Genomic DNA, 14574 nt, shown 5'->3' with positions numbered 1-14574 from the left:
CAATTGGATCGTTGAAAACTATTTTTAAAATAATCGTAACACTAATTCAGGATTTAACACTAGTTAGTTGTACTAGTCGAACTGATGCTTGACTCTTAAAGTGTCAAACCAAATAAAATTATTTTGATATGAAATTTTGGTTATATCACTGATATATATATCTATTGACATCCATATGGTTGAATCGTTGAAAAATATTTTTAATATAATCGAAACACTAATTCAAGATTCAACACTAGTTAGTTGTACTAGTCAAACTGATGCTTGACTGTTAAAATGTCGAACCAAATAAAATTATTTTGATATGAAATTTTCATTATATCACTAATATATATATCTATTGACATCCATATGGTTAGATCGTTGAAAAATATTTTGAAAAAAATCGTAACACTAATTCAGGATTCAACACTAGTTAGCTGTACTAGTCAAACTGATGTTTGACTGTTAAAATGTCAAACCAAGCAAATTTATTTTGATATGAAATTTTGGTTATATCATTGATATATATATATATATTGACATCCATATGGTTGGATCGTTGAAAAATATTTTAAATATAATCGAAATACTAATTCAAGATTCAACACTAGTTAGCTGTAGTAGTCAAACTGATGCTTGACTGTTAAAATGTCAAACCAAATAAAATTATTTTGATATGAAATTTTGGTTATATCACTAATATATATCTATTGACATCCATACAGTTGGATCGTTGAAAAATATTTTTAATATAATCGAAACACTAATTCAAGATTCAACACTAGTTAGCTGTACTAGTCAAACTAATGCATGACTGTTAAAATGTCAAACCAAATAAAATTATTTTGATATGAAATTTTGGTTATATCACTAATATATATATCTATTGACATCCATTTGGTTGGATCGTTGAAAAATATTTTGAAAAAAACCGTAACAGTAATTCAGGATTCAACACTAGTTAGCTGTACTAGTCAAACTGATGTTTGACTGTTAAAATGTCAAACCAAGCAAAATTATTTTGATATGAAATTTTGGTTATATCACTGATATATATATATATATATTGACATCCATATGGTTGGATCGTTGAAAAATATATTTAATATAATCGAAACACTAATTCAAGATTCAACACTAGTTAGCTGTACTAGTCAAACTGATGCTTGACTGTTAAAATGTCAAACCAAATAAAATTATTTTGATATGAAATTTTGGTTATATCACTAATATATATATCTATTGACATCCATACTGTTGGATCGTTGGAAAATATTTTTAAAATAATCGAAACAGAAATTCAGGATTCAACACTAGTTAGTTGTACTAGTCAAACTGATGTTTGACTGTTAAAATGTCAAACCAAATAAAATTATTTTGATATGAAATTTTGGTTATATCACTGATATATATATATCTATTTACATCCATACGGTTGGATTGTTGAATTTTTTTTAATATAATCAAAACACCAATTCATTATTCAACACTAGTTAGCTCTCAAACTGATGCTTGACTGTTGAAATGTCAAACCAAATAAAATTATTTTGATATGAAATTTTGGTTATATCACTAATATATATCTATTGACATCCATACGGTTGGATCATTGAAAAATATTTTAAAAATAATCGTAACAATAATTCAGGATTTAATACTAGTTAGCTGTACTAGTCAAACAGATGTTTGTCTGTTAAAATGTCAAACCAAATAAAATTATTTTGATATGAAATTTTGGTTATATCACTAATATATATATCTATTTACATCCATACGGTTGGATCTTTGAAAAATATTTTTAATATAATCGAAACATTAATTTAAGATTCAACACTAGTTAGTTGTACTAGTCAAACTGATGCTTGACTGTTAAAATGTCAAACCAAATAAAATTATTTTGTTATGAAATTTTGGTTATATCACTAATATATATATATATATATATATATATATATATTGACATCCATATGGTTGGATCATTGAAAAATATTTTGAAAATCAAAATTTATATTCAATAATATTATGTTATGAAAAGTGTTTCCAGATTTTTATTTTCTTAAAACTATACTAGCTGCGCCGCAGGAGCCACACAATATTAGCGTTTTATTCCCAATCAACATATCTCTAAGTTCTGAGATAGAAAATGAAGCCAAAAAGTAAATCAAATGAAGCCACACTCAGCATCAGCAATACTTTTGGTAATAGTTTTACTAACATGAATTTTGTATAATATTGGGTATTTCTTAGTTATGTAATTGAGTTTAGTTGTATAATCGACTATTTTGGGTATTTGGGTGAGTAGTTTTTGTTTTCTTATCGATTTCAGTTGTCTTATCGATTTCAGTTGTATATTCTCTTTTTCGATATTCTGTTTGTTTCAGTGATAATTGTTTTGTTCAATTGGTGATTATAGTTGTGTTGGATAGTTGTATAGCTGGATATTAGGGTTAAATCTGTATTGTTTTACTGGCTTATGAATGAGATGAACTTGACTGCTTGAACACCATTTTGAGATGTTCTTTTTTTCAACTGTTTTTTGCTGTGAGATCTCAAGGAGGCAGAGAAGGACAAGACTCTGAAGAAACATCTCTGTATTAGAAATATTTCACATGACTCCATCTAAATTGTTCACCCATTTGCAAAATATCGGCATGGAATTATTTTTCAGGTCTGTCAAGAGGTGTTCAGTCTGAGAGCTCATCTCACGGTCACATAAATTGTCAAAGTAATGAAAATCCAGTGAATAGTGTACTAAATATTGTTCAAGATGAATTCCGTTGTCACTCTTAGCTTGATAGTGAAGAAACAAATACTAATATATCTAAGATTATTGATGAAAAAAAGATCACCCTTGTAAGTAGTTGATGTCTTTATTTTGATATGATTTATCCTTGTTATCTGGTATCATTGTAATGCTAACTATTTTGAGCCTTTTTGTTTTAAATTGGACTATTGTAATACAAACTCATCCCCAAGGGTGAATCCTCAGTCACCAAACCAACACTTAGGTTGCTCAAGCCATTTAACGAACTCTTTGTTGATTCTCGGGTATTACAATAATCCTTTAATTATACTGATATTCTGATTTGGGGTTCAATTCAAGGACTTGAGAAAGCAGTTTAATCCCATGTTTAAATATATCCATTTCTTTTGAGCTTGCAGGATTTTCATGTTGAAGCTATGGAGAAGTTTATTTCAGGAAGTAGTGTACCTACTGTAACTCTTTTCAACCGAGATCCAAGTAACCATACGTTCCATGTCAAATTCTTTGACAGCCCTGATGTCAAGGTACATCCATTTTCCACTTTTTACAGTAAGAAAACCTAAAGTTTTAATCTGTAGACATTGTCTTCGTATCTTGGAACAAAATTTAGATGCAGTAGTATACTAACCTTTTCATATATATATGCCAACAATGCAAGGAATCTGTCACATACACTAAGAGTAATGTATAGTGTAATATACATATAATGATGTTGATGTTCTCTAGGGTGATCTTGAGGCCAGTAAAGGCATTTTCTAGGTCTATCTCTTTATCCATTTTATCAACCTTGTACTTCCCCCACCCCATTATTATCCCCATTGTACTTAATTTTTGACTAAATATAATGTGACATGCTGGTTTTCCTTTTGGTTTTGAAAAAACAGTATTTTGGGCTGAGCGAATATCAGGTTCGCGTCATTCTTGTACAGACTAGTGATAATCAGAAATATCGCAAAGGAAATATGGAAGCTGAGCAAATCGCACCCTGGTTGAAGGATTACATGGTATGTTTTAGTCATTCCGTAGTTTCATGTTTCTCCTTTTTGGGGAAAAACTGGGATTTGTCATCTTTTATTGTGCATATGTTGTGTCCTTAAGCAGAAGCATTTTATATTTTATTCTTGCTTATCCAACAACTGTACATACATTATATTTTCTTGTCAATTAGTGAGGTACCTTACGTTAGAGTCATTATTATATTTTCTTGAAGGAGCTGGTTTTTTTTAGCATTGACTTGGCTAGTTTTTTGCGTAGGAGGGGGGGTTTCTTTGAGTGTTCGAAGAGATTGGGGGTTAAGGGTAATTTTAAGTCGGGTGCAGGAGTTGGAGGTAGCAGTTTTTGGAGCTCTCAAGCTGGGTTCTGTTTACTGTGTTTCCAGGAGTTTGTGAGCAGCTGGTTTTCGAGATGGGATTGCTTGGTGTCTAAGGTGTGGTGCTGTAATCTCTGTGGGTTTATGAAGACTTATGCGGATCTGGTTCTTCAGATTGGGAGGCCCTGGAGTTTCACTGGTTTTTTCAGTAAGCACAATATGGGGATTTTATTTCTGGACCTGCAGATTTTGTCAGGAGAGAGTTGGCATCGAGTCTCTTCGCGTGACTTGGTCTGTGCGGGATGGCTTGTTTTTCTTGAGTACAAATTGCTTTGGGAAAATTGTAGAGCTTCGAGTTGTAGTTTTTTTGAGGTGTGGTTGATAGTTTGAAATTTTTCTGCGGGATTTTTATGCAGCATATGCTCCTGGATGTTGCTTTGTTTTTGGATATGGCTTTGGTTCTCTCGAACTGGGATTTTGTGGGTGGAGCTCCCGTCTTTTTCTGATTTCCTTAGACTTATTTCGAGGTCTTCTTTGCTTGACACTTGGAGTTCCAGGCATTTTTTGATTGATTTTTTAGTTGGTTTTGGTAATGTTTTGGGGCCTCTCTTTTGGTTCTATTCTTGGTTGTATATCTATTTTCTTTTTGTGCTAGTTTTTTGTCTCTTAGAGGCTTGTTCTTAGAGATGAGAATTCTTATATTTCTCTTTGTATATTCTTTCTCTTATTATATTTTACGAGGCTAGACCTCATTTATCAAAAAATAATAATGTAAAAATCTTGTTAATTTGTGATTACGGAAGAAAATTCATAGATGTTTCTAAATTTAGATTTATTCAATTGCGTGGATGATTGCTTGTTATTTGATTTTGGTTTCGGATTAAGCTACAGTTGTATGTAGATCGGTGATAAGTGGATTTTATATCCACTTGGAATGCTTTATTACAAGCTTAAATTGGTGTTTTGGACTCAAGTTATTGGTATTTTGATGAGTTTTTGTGTTAATGCATTTCAGGTGTCAGTTATATGAAAAAAAGAGCTTTTAAAGGAAATATGATGAAAAGTGATCCGAATTGGAAGCCAAGGCCATTGTCAAGTTGTAGAGAATCTCAATAGCTTCGCGTGGGCAGTTGAATCGCCTAATTCTGACGAGTAGAACTCAAGTTATGGTCAAAACAAGATTCATCAGAATATTTTTCCAGTCAGAAGCTGAGCGCCCGCTCAGGAGAGCTGAGCGGCCGCTCAGAGCGCGGCTGGTCGCTGATTTCGCTGAAAAAGCCTTTTTTGAGTGGAATTTGACGATTTTAAGGGTTCAGGTCCACTAGGGGCGTATATATACTTAAAAAAAGGGTTTTCATCATCCGGGAAGATTGGGATACCAAGGAAAAGACCTAGAAGCACAGAACAACTCCGAAAAAAAAGATCTTTTTTTTAACTTGTGATTCTTTGAATTAGTTGTAACTTTGGATGCTCGTTTTCGTTCTTGTTCAACCTAGATCTCGTTTATTCGTACTTTGATTATTATTTAGTTTATTAAGACCTTATTTATACCATGCTTTCATTGGAACCCATGGTGACGATGAGTTCGATTATGGGCTAATCGTTGTCATGGGATTCTCGGATTTACTTATGGATTTCAATAGTTAATTGTTTCAATATCTTGGTGTGTGGTGATTGATTGATATCCTAGTATTGGTTGTGCTTATTCGTCTTATGTGCGTAGCTAACATATAAGATAGCGTGATAATCTCTATTGAAGCGATAGTGAATATAGAGGTTTAGAACTTGCCATGCTAGCATAGGTCTTGTATGTGTATGCATGATTTGTAGGTAACTCTAACCGTTTTACTTGCCCTATGTAATCAAGATAGATAACTTGTGTTTAAACCATTATGTTGTCAAATTCTATAGACATATAGGGTCTCAATATAATTGGTGCCTATTCAGCTTCTATCTCTTTTGTGGATGTCTGGTAGAATGGTACTCGTGCAACGAAAGTTGGCGTTTATCAGTTTCGTGTTATCTGATTAGTGTCATCACCATCACATGCTAAGGTTAAAAATAATAAGGCTATTGAATGAAGTATTTAATGAAGTTAGGATCTCATGTTTGTCATATATAGTAATTCAACTTCAATTCTCTTAGTTAATGTTATTTAGTATAATCTCTTAGTTTAATAAAAACCCAATTTCTTATTTGTCTTAGCATTGAGCGATAACCATACATTGTTGCATAGGTGCATAAATTGAACTTAACCTAAACCAGTCTCCGTGGGAACGAATCTGATTTATATCTTATACTACTTGTGAACGCGTATACTTGCGTGAATATTAGCGCGTGTTTTCGCCCTAACAAGTTTTTGGCGCCGCTGCCGGGGACTCGGTGTTAATTTTTAGTTTATGTGCTTGTCATCAGTGGTCGTTAAAGTTCACTGACTCAGATTCTTTTACTTTCACGGTTTATTTGTTTGTGTTTCAGGTACTCATTACAATGGGAGATCCAGCAGCACGAACGAAAGCCTTGATGGATTTTTCTCAACCCAAGATCAATGACATTCAATCTAGCATTGTCCGGCCAGCTATCACAGCTAATACCTTTGAGATCAAGCCTGGCATAATTCAATGGGTATAGACTTCAGTCCAGTTTGGGGGTTCTCCAACGGAAGATCCCAATACACACATTAGGGATTTCATTGAAATATGCGACACCTTCAAGTTTAACGGTGTTTCTGAAGATGCTGTGAAGCTGAGACTGTTCCCATTCTCTCTGAAGGACAAGGCTAAGAGCTGGTTACACTCTCTACCAGCTGGTTCGATTACTACTTGGGAGGATCTTGCTCAGAAATTCCTTACTAAATTCTTCCCTATGGCGAAGACAGCTGCAATCAGAAACGCTATTACTCAATTTGCGCAGCAAACGGGAGAATCGCTAAGTGAAGCTTGGGAGTGCTACAAGGAGATGCTTAGGAAGTGTCCTCATCATGGAATTCCTGATTGGATGATCATCACTTGTTTTTACAATGGGTTGGGAGCACAGTCCAGACCCATGCTCGATGCAGCATCAGGCGGAGCATTATAGGCAAAGAGCTATAAGGAAGCTTATGATCTAATTGAACTGATGGCTGCTAATGAATATCAGTATCCAACCCAGAGATATCCACATGGCAAGGTAGCAGGAGTTCTTGAAGTGGATACAGCTACGGCTATCACTGCTCAACTAAAGGCGTTGTCTATGAAGATCGATTCTCTGGCTAACTATGGTGTTAGGCAGATAATTAGTGTTTGTGAGCTGTGTGCAGGTTCGCATGCGACGGAACAATGCGCTATATCTAGTGACTCAGCTCAGTTTGTGAGCAACTTTCAGAGATCGCAGCAGCCAGTTCCTGCCACTTATTATCCTGACAACTGGAATCATCCTAACTTCAGCTGGAGCAACAATCAGAATGCAATGCAACAGCCGTTCCAGCAGTTTGTAAATAAGCTATTTAACTCTCCTGGTTTTCAGCAACAATTTACACCAAGACAACAACTCCAACTTCAACAACAAACTAATGATGCAGGTCTATCTTCGAATGAAAAATCTGAATTGGAGGAGTTGAGGCTTATGTGCAAAAACCAGGCTCTTATATGCCAAAACCAGGCTGTTTCTATCCAGAATCTGGAGAACCAAATAGGGAAAATTGCTAATGCCTTATTGAATCGACCACCAGGAACGCTTCCTAGTGATACAGAAACAAATCCAGGCAATAGGGAAGTTGAAGAACAAGTGAACGCCATCACCTTAAGGTCTGGAAAGGTCGCAAGCCCCCAAGTTCAGCAAGACGAAGAGCCTGAAAAGTCTCAAGTTCCAGAATCTAAAGTTTTGGTTGAAGAAGATGTGCAGAAGGAAGTAGAGGTGGAACCAAGGAAGACTACTGTGGAACACACTCCTCCTGAGAGTAATACAGGGGAAAAACAGATTTATCCTCCACCTCCTTTTCCTAAGAGGCTGCAGAAGAAAAAGCTGGATAAGCAGTTTGAGAAGTTTCTAGAGGTGTTCAAGAAACTTCATATCAACATACCTTTCGCTGAAGCTCTTGAACAGATGCCTAGCTATACGAGGTTTATGAAAGGTATTCTCTCTCGGAAAGTGAAGCTCGATGACTTAGAGACCGTTGCTCTAACGGAGGAATGCAGTGCTGTGCTACAACAGAAGTTGCCTCCGAAGCTTAAAGATCCTGGAAGCTTCACTATTCCTTGCACCATCGGAAACTTATCGTTCGACAAGTGTTTATGTGATTTAGGAGCTAGCATCAATCTGATGCCCTTATCTATCTTCAAGAAGCTTGGTCTGTCTGAGCCGAAACCAACATACATGTCATTGCAACTAGCTGACCGTTCCATCGCTTATCCACGAGGTATAGTGGAGGATGTCTTGGTCAAGGTGGATAAACTCTTCTTCCCTGCTGACTTTGTAATTCTTGATTTCGAGGAAGATAAGAAGATTCCCATTATCTTGGGAAGACCATTCTTGGCTACAGGCCGAACTATGATCGATGTGCAAAAAGGAGAGCTTACGATGAAGGTTAATGATCAGAAGGTCACTTTCAACGTGTTCAAGGAAATAAAATTACCCACAGCTAAAGAGGAGTGCTTTAAAGTAGAGCAAATTCAGGTTTTGAATGCACCTCTGTGGAAGAGGAAGTTGGATGTGCCATTCGATTCTCTTGGGTTAGCAGAGCTGAAAATTTCTCAGGAGCGTCTCGAGCCGTCTATTGAAGATGCTCCCACACTTGAGCTCAACCCACTACCAAATCACTTGAGTTATTCATTCTTAGGTGCACCCCCTGACAAGGGGTTGGGATATATCTTTGATGATGTAGAGGGTAGCCGAAGGGATCCTCCAGTGCCTATAGAGGGTTCTTCTCATGTGCAGCACATAGTTGATAGGACTGGTGTTGGTGATGAGCAGTACATGCGAGTAACTAGGCGTATGGAGGCTATGCACGACATTCACCATCATTTTGCTACAGATTTGACACATGATTTCGGTACTGTTGTTCGAGACACTGGTGGCGAGGTTGATTGGCCACCTGATCCTCCACCCGAAGAGGGTGATCTTTCCGACGACTAGGTATGCCTGAAATCCTTATTATTACCTTCAATGAGGACATTGAAAATTTTAAGTTTGGGGGTGATAATGTAAGGATTAGTAGTGTATATCCATATAGATCCATATAGATTCATATTGCATGTTTAGTTGTAGTTCATTCATATTTTTGTATGATTGTTCATTTAGGACATATTTGTTTGTTTTTATGTAATTTCATATAGTTGCATTTTCATGCATATTTAGCATGATCCCTTAAGATGAACTATGATATTTGATAAGTTGATGTTGATTTCAGTGTGGTGATGACGAATAGAGGGATGTTTAAGTCCTAATGAATTGATTTGCATGCCAGAAACAAATATTTTCACAAAGTCTTATAGGGTTGCTTTTGATCTAGATCATGATCATACTTGTTTGTTGTTGAGATTTAATCACTTGGTTATATTTAGAATTTGTGATCTTCTCGTAATGACGTAAAAACACTGATTCTTTTTATCTGGAGAAAAACTTGGATTTCATTGCTAGTTGTTGTAAGGCTAGGCGTCAAATGGCTAGTAGCCGGCTCATATTTTTATGAGTAGTCTAGGGTTGAATGAGATGGAGCGAAACGCACTCATTCAGAAATTGTTGAAAAAAAAGGAAAAAAAAGAAAAAAAAAAGAAAGAAAAAAAGTATGTGTTTATGCACAATTGATCAAGAGTGAGCTCTTTAATACTCGAGTTATTATGTTCTAGGGGACTTTGTGCCTAGTGACCTAAGGCTTTTATAGTCTGGGATCCGCTAACCTAACGCTCGCTACATGGGTATTATTGTATAAGTCTTTTGGGAACTCATTCATTGCACGATCAAATAAGCATCTTTGCTATGTGTTCAATAATAGTGTGAATCCTTGTATAACTCTAGTAGAAAGGAGGTGTTGTAAGTCATAATGCGTTTATTGTCTATTCTGTTTATAAACTTTTGATTGTTTCAATGATAGATAAGTTAGGGTTATTGATCTAGTATCGAGAGTATATTTGTTAAGCATCCACACACGCACGTTTCTGGTTTGTGAGTTGGTTTGTGGGATTTATTCAAACTCTGTTTCAAGTTATTGCATTCTTAGAGGCATTGGCTTATTCATTTGGTTATGGTTATTCTGAGGGGATCGATTGCATTGTCATTTAGGTGCATTCACGTAGTTGCATTCATGCATTAGGTTTGTTTTGTAGTTTTGAGTCTGTTTATGCTTGAGGACAAGCATCGATTCAAATTTGGGGGTGTGATAAGTGGATTTTATATCCACTTGGAATGCTTTATTACAAGCTTAAATTGGTGTTTTGGACTCAAGTTATTGGTATTTTGATGAGTTTTTGTGTTAATGCATTTCAGGTGTCAGTTATATGAAGAAAAGAGCTTTTAGAAGAAATATGATGAAAAGTGATCCGAATTGGAAGCCAAGGCCATTGTCAAGTTGTAGAGAATCTCAATAGCTTCGCGTGGCCAGTTGAATCACCTAATTCTGACGAGTAGAACTCAAGTTATGGTCAAAACAAGATTCATCAGAATATTTTTCCAGTCAGTAGCTGAGCGCCCGCTCAGCAGAGCTGAGCGCTGAGCGGCCGCTCAGGGCGTGGCTGCTCGCTGATTTCGCTGAAAAAGTCTTTTTTGAGTGGAATTTGACGATTTTAAGGGTCCAGGTCCACTAGGGGCGTATATATACTTAAAAAAAAGGGTTTTCATCATCCGGGAAGATTGGGATACCAAGGAGAAGACCTAGAATCACAGAACAACTCCGAAAAAGAAGATCTTGTTTTCAACTTGTGATTCTTTGAATTAGTTGTAACTTTGGATGCTCGTTTTCGGTCTTATTGAACCTAGATCTCGTTTATTCGTACTTTGATTATCATTTAGTTTATTAAGACCTTATTTATACCATGCTTTCATTGGAACCCATGGTGACGATGAGTTCGATTATGGGCTAATCGTTGTCTTGGGATTCTAGCGGATTTACTTATGGATTTCAATAGTTAATTGTTTCGATATCTTGGTGTATGGTGATTGATTGATATCCTAGTATTGGTTGTGCTTATTCGTCTTATGTGTGTAGCTAACATATATGATAGCGTGTTAATCTCTATTGAAGCGACAGTGAATATAGAGGTTTAGAACTTGCAATGCTAGCATAGGTCTTGTATGTGTATACATGATTTGTAGGTAACTCTAACCGTTTTACTTGCCCTATATAATCAAGATGGATAACTTGTGTTTAAACTATTATGTTGTCAAATTCTATAGACATATAGGGTCTCAATATAATTGGTGCCTATTCAGCTTCTATCTCTTTTGTGGATGTCTGGTAGAATGGTACTCGTGCAACGAAAGTTGGCGTTTATCAGTTTCGTGTTATCTGATTAGTGTCATCACCATCACATGCTAACCATACATTGTTGCATAGGTGCATAAATTGAACTTAACCTAAACCAGTCTCTGTGGGAACGAATCTGATTTATATCTTATACTACTTGCGAAGGCGTATACTTGCGTGAATATTAGCGCGTGTTTTCGCCCTAACAATCGGTATTTGTGATTGTACAGGTTTAGGATCCAATTTGAAATCCGAAAATGCTGAAAACTGGAAAAATCAGTATTTGCTTATTCTGGAAAAGATACTTACGACGGTTGTTCTTCATACATTCCGTCATAATTATTCTAATAAACTAAACTTACGACGGCTGTTCTTCGTATATTCCGTCATAATGTAGCCATTTTCATATTAATTATTTTTTTAATTTTCATTTTCCAAGATTGTAGGCCCCACCTTCTAAAATACGACGTTTTTTCTGTCGAAAATTTCTAACTTACGACGCATTTTTCCGTCGTAAAACTATGTTTTATCTTATTAAAAGTGGGTCCCGTAAAGTAATATCCGACGTTTTTTCCGTCGTAAGTACAAAACTTACCATATTATTTTTCGTCGTATTTTGGAATCTTACGACGATATATTCCTTCGTAAGTAGATTTATTATTTTATTGAGTATGTGGGTCCCTACTTTCTAACTTGCGACGCAATTTTATCTTGTGACGAAAAAACGAACTTACTACTCGACCAAAAACGACGATTTTTTTCTGTCTTAAATGGATCAATTACGACGATTTCAGTTCAAAAAAACCGTCGTAAATGGCCAGATTTATTGTAGTGTAATCTATTGATCTACCAAAGAAAGGAAATTTTAGAATTAAATTGTAAAAGTCAAAGGCCAAAAAACCTGACAAATTATTACAAGTCTGCAAATTTCAGAATTTTTGTCCTATTTTGGATGCATATTTTGAAAGCCTTAGACATATAATTATTGACCATCAGTGAACAAAAGTTATGGCCCACCATTTGAATTATGATCCTGTAAGATTTCATTGAGGTTCAAGATATGCATAGAATACTACTATATAGTATATATGGAGTGCTATCTAAGTAATTCTGGTCTCGTGAAACTCTGCTCAGTTTTGAACGATCATTTTGAACGGTTAAAGACATAATTACTTGATAGTCAAAGAACGAAAGTTTTAGGTTTATGTGTACATAATATGTCTGTAAAACTTTTTATGCACCAGACATGTAGATTTTAAGATATATCTATTTTTATATGGCTGATTCAAACTGTTTTGTGCAGAAACAGTATACTCTTGGAATTGATTTCCTGAAATGTGGACTACATGACTATCTACGTAATTTAGATTTCCTGCAGATCTGTATGGTTAGACTATTTGAGAAAAAAGAATCAGCTATTTGAGTAAGCAAATAGAGAAGTTACAACCAAAACAGCGTGCATCGAGATATAACATGTGGGAAGCCGCTTGTCAGGTTTTGCCTAGTGTTTTATGTTTTTGTAAAGAAGTGGCGAGTTGGACTAGCACCAGGATAAAAGAACTTGTTTGAAGATGATGGAGGAAAAGATACTTCATCAAAACATGCTAGGAGAATTCACAATTATGAATTTAAGCAAGTGCTGCTAAACAAATGAAGAAACATTGCATGTATATTTAAGAGTCTTCAATTCTATGATTTCAGATTTTTGGATAAAGCAGCATTTCTTACATTAAGAGATTTCAAAATAGGTCTCCACAAGCCCTCAAGTTGAAAAGGTGAAATGCATGTTAATTTTTAAGACTTCTCCCAATTTTGTTTCTCCATCTATTTATTTTATTTTTTGTCATTATTAGCTAGAAACAAAAACTTTGTACCGCCAATATAGGATTCTCTCAGTATGTTCACTTAATTTTATAAGTTCACAAGTCAAGGTGCAAAAGAAATTTCAGGGCAGGCTAACCTTGAAAGTCTGAGTTCAGCTTTCACTACTGTTCCATGACAATTCTCAAGTTATGCCGAGAAAATAAGCACTGCTCCATCATTCAATGAGGATGCATGATATCTTTGGGTTCGCCTAAAACTAAGAAAACAGGAACTGAAACTAGAGAACTCTTGAAAAGCATGTTGCCAGGTCTGATGTGTCATCTGCTGCTGAAGCTATAAATCTTTTATCTCTAAATGTATATAATTATTGTAACAGTTTACTTAATCGAAATGTAAAAAAAATGAAATTAACAAGACAGAATGAAAGAAGAATAAAACTCCATTATAAATAAACTTGTGAAAAGAGAAATATAAGATGAAAGTAAAATGAGGCACAAGTCACACATAATTCTCACTTCTTCTGTAAACAGCTATAAAAAGCCACAAGTCTCCTTACTATACGTGTCACTCTATTACTCGCCAAGGATGGCACATGATGGGCATAGGATCCCATAAAGATGCTCTGCTCCCAGTAGCAAAACGACTGTTCTCCAATACCAAACGACACTGTACTCTAGATACTTAAATAATAAATATTTAAATATAACAAATTACTATTAGAGCTACTTTGTTACATCACCCTCTCCTTCAACCAATCCTAGTCCACAGGATTGAACTCTGAGTACTGCTCGATAATTTGGTCTGCATCTTCCCAACTGGCATCTTCTTTAATAAAGTGAGACCATTGTATCAACCACTGAATTACAACAACATTAACTCTCTTGATCATTCTTCTCTGAAGTCCTGACAGGGTGGACTAGGAATTGTCCTTTTGCTCCTACCTTGGATAGTGTGGTGCTAACAGAGTACTAAGAACCTACCTTCCTTTTAAACAAGCTCACATGAAATACATGGTGCACCTTGCTACCAGGGAGAAGTTTGAGTTTTTATGCTACTTGACCAATCTTCTCCACTACCTCACCCATATTCGACCCTGTAAATTGCCGCTAGATCAAATGGCCCAAAGTACTTGTGTGCAAGTTTAAGGTGCTTCGAGAATTGTTTGTACAACTGTGGCTTTAGGAATACCATTTGACCAACCTGGAATGAAATTGCAGTCCTCTGTTTATCAGCATATACCTTATATTTGTTCTGAGC

General features: G+C 35.6%; 1 non-coding gene across 1 annotated transcript; it reads right to left on the bottom strand.

The window, feature by feature from the left end:
• Positions 1-6935: 6935 nt before the first annotated feature.
• LOC141688378 (small nucleolar RNA R71) lies at positions 6936-7042 on the bottom strand. Its single transcript, XR_012561823.1, has one exon. It is a non-coding gene; the product is annotated as a small nucleolar RNA R71 (small nucleolar RNA).
• Between the last annotated feature and the right edge of the window lie 7532 nt (positions 7043-14574).

Source organism: Apium graveolens, chromosome 9 (assembly GCF_009905375.1).
Source record: "Apium graveolens cultivar Ventura chromosome 9, ASM990537v1, whole genome shotgun sequence".
NCBI lineage: Eukaryota > Viridiplantae > Streptophyta > Magnoliopsida > Apiales > Apiaceae > Apium > Apium graveolens.
The sequence above is the reverse complement of the archived record's forward strand: the minus strand, read 5'-3'. Positions and strand labels throughout refer to the sequence as shown.